Genomic DNA, 3,064 nt, shown 5'->3' with positions numbered 1-3,064 from the left:
CATTTCCTTCAATGACATGACTTTTTGTTGCCAGTTTGGATTTTTGTGGGATTCCTCTACGTGAATGAGCATTTCAATGTAGTCTGAAGTGGAGAGATGATTGGGATTCAGTGCTATCTCATTCAATTTGTTCTTACACTGTACTGCCTCGTCTATCAAATTTCTTATTTCCTTCTCAATAGTTTGATATTCTGCCTTTTGCGCCGACATTAGACCCTCAAAAGTCATCTTCTGTCCCGAGGCTGCTTCATAATTATCTTTCAGCTCTTGGATTGTTTCGGTCGCTGTAACATTTTTGTAAATCCACTTGAAACTTTGGCAGACATGTACTTTCCAACTACACCTGCCATTACACACACGGCATCTTCCATGCTTGTTCATCGCATTACATTTGCTTTTATCATGTTTCTTTGATACGTCACAGGGAAAGTGACAGGTGCGCAGACACTGCTTACAGTTGTTGGCGCGCTTCTTAGATAGTTTAACTTTTTGAGGGATGGACTTGTTGACCATCAAGGTGAAGTTTGCATTTTCCCTTATGTCATTTTCATGTTTTATAATTTCTTGCTCCGTTTCTGCGATCTTGTTCAGTTTATTTAATTTGAGATCAACATTAACCTGTAAATTCTTGATTGACATTTCCAACTGTTTTCTTTCTTGCAGGACCTGATTTGTCATCACCAAACTTTTGGGTTCCATCTTAATTAGTTCATCGAGGAACTTTTCCATATTTTTCATTCCCATTTTCCAAAATATCTGGTCAATGTTGTCCTCATCATCTTCATCATCACTATCATCACTGTCATCATCATCATCACTCAGGGAATTACCCGCTACAGCAGATACTGCAGAGGACCCATTGTCAGCAAACAGAGCACTGTTGTTAAATTTGAAGTAAGCTGGCAAACCTTTTTTATCTTTAGGACACGGGACGCCTGACTCACTGATTGCTTCTAGAACTGGTGGCTTTTGATTATCTGCAAACGTCACCAGGACCCTGATGTTTTCTTTTATATCTTTACCAAAGATTGAAAAGATGGAATCAAATATATATTTCTCTTTTGCTGTGAGACGAGCTAAAGCAGCCTGAGCAACAAAACACACAGCATCAATTACATTGATCCCATCTCTGTTACTAAAGAGGTTGCATAGCTGCACTGCTGTTTCTTTGTCTCTATCAATGCCTCTGGTGTCTCCAAAGCCTGGAGTGTCTACAATAGTTAATGTGTAATCTATGTTAAATCCCTCCCTGTAGTGGAGTTTGTACACGGTGACAAGAGATGTCTGACTGTGAGCTTGGGATGTTTTTTCACCATCGTCCACTATCTTAAATCGGTATGGGTCTTCCCATTTAACACCTAGAATGTAATTTATCATCCCATTGATGAGAGATGACTTCCCAGCACCTGTTGCTCCAAGAAGCAGGATGGTCTGATTATCTTCTCTAGAACTGACTTCCCCAAAGCTGAGAAACCTGCACCCATCTATTTTGGCTTCCCCCTCTGTCAGAGGAATTTTATAGATGTTTAGTTTTCCCGTTGATTTTTCTAGCAGGGTGCAGGTAGGTACAACAGCATCAGAAAGCCTCTCAGAATCTCCTTGGCTCATGGTTTGTTGCGAATCAACCTTTAAAATCTAAACTCTTATTCAGACAATACGAAAACAGGCTTCTCAGCATAGGACTTGAGATTCTGTTCAACGCCGAATCTGCAAAATGAAAACAGAAATATAGACAATGTTAGTAAAAAAGTTTTCTTAGGACAGTTCTAATAATGCATGGTGATGTTTTGAATAAAATGTTCTGGTTCTCCCTCCAGTTTTTTAGCAGGGCACAGCTTCTCTGAATGAAGAGTATAACCAGACTCAAGCTAAGAGAATCTGTTCAAATATTCAGGCTTGTGCAGCACTTTGTTTACTTAGTGTCAGGATTATTTTCTTATATCTAATAAAGTAGACTGAAATCTATTAGGAATATAGTTTCACAATCCAAGACCTATTTTCTATTATTGTGTACATAGAAACAGATGTGTTTTTTTTTTTTGTTTTAAATAAGCTGTTATAATTTTGATAGGATGTAAAGTTTAAAGTTAAAGTATATTTAACTTTTTCACATTCTAATCATTTTATTTTGTATAAATATTACATCAAAACTTATATCGAAAATGTAAATTATACTCAGTTCATCTCTAAAGCTGTTTTAAAGTGTGGGGGGCATAATATCAGTGTCTCTCATGGGGCCCCAAATTCCTGGGGGTGCCACTGAGTCCATGGCCAGAGAACGAGACAGGATGGCTCTAAACTCACCTTATATGGTGATGTTGTAGGCTCTATTAGAACGGCCAAATGCTGTCCAGGGGCTTTGGGGGACAAACTTCCTGACTGACATTGGGATACAATTGGAAACTATGCACAGGCTTTGTGCCATTAAATTGAGCTTTATTGAACTCTATTAATCTCACACTGTAGAAATTCCCTCTTTGCATTTAACCCATCCCCTTGGGGAGCAGTGGGTTGCCATTGTGCGGTGCCCTGGGAGCAGTGTGGGGTTAAGGGTTGTATCTCTTTAGGCGGGTGGCCCGGGCGGCGATTCTTTGTTTGGCAGTTTCTAGAGCCTCAGGAATCGACAGCTTGTTGTACTTAGGTAACCTCTTCCCTACACCTTTCTGCAGGTCTGAGAGCTGACTAACCTCTCTTCGTGTTGCCTTGATCTTGGCTTCCAGCCTTCTTCTCCATGGGGGTTGTGCTTTGTGGCCTGTGGTGTTTATCTTATAGCCAAGCATCTCTAGGATAGTGCTTAGTGCTTAGTGGCCTACCTCAGGCATGAGTGAAACCGCAAATACAAGAGACATACCAGCTCAGACGTCGCCCGGGTTAACAAGGTCCGCGTCACTTGCTAGGAACCAGGGCAACTTGATTACAAATTGGCTACTGGAACAAGAAATAGATGGATTAGAGCATCTATATATATATATATATATATATATATATATTTCATCAGTTCCAAGTTTTCTGCTCTAGTCCATCTACGTACTAGATGGATTATAAAGGGCTCTGGTTTATAAAG

The sequence above is a fragment of the Cyprinodon variegatus genome, unplaced genomic scaffold (genome assembly GCF_000732505.1).
Source record: "Cyprinodon variegatus isolate N-32 unplaced genomic scaffold, C_variegatus-1.0 Scaffold725, whole genome shotgun sequence".
NCBI classification, from domain to species: Eukaryota; Metazoa; Chordata; class Actinopteri; order Cyprinodontiformes; family Cyprinodontidae; genus Cyprinodon; species Cyprinodon variegatus.
Note: the sequence above shows the minus strand (reverse complement) of the source record.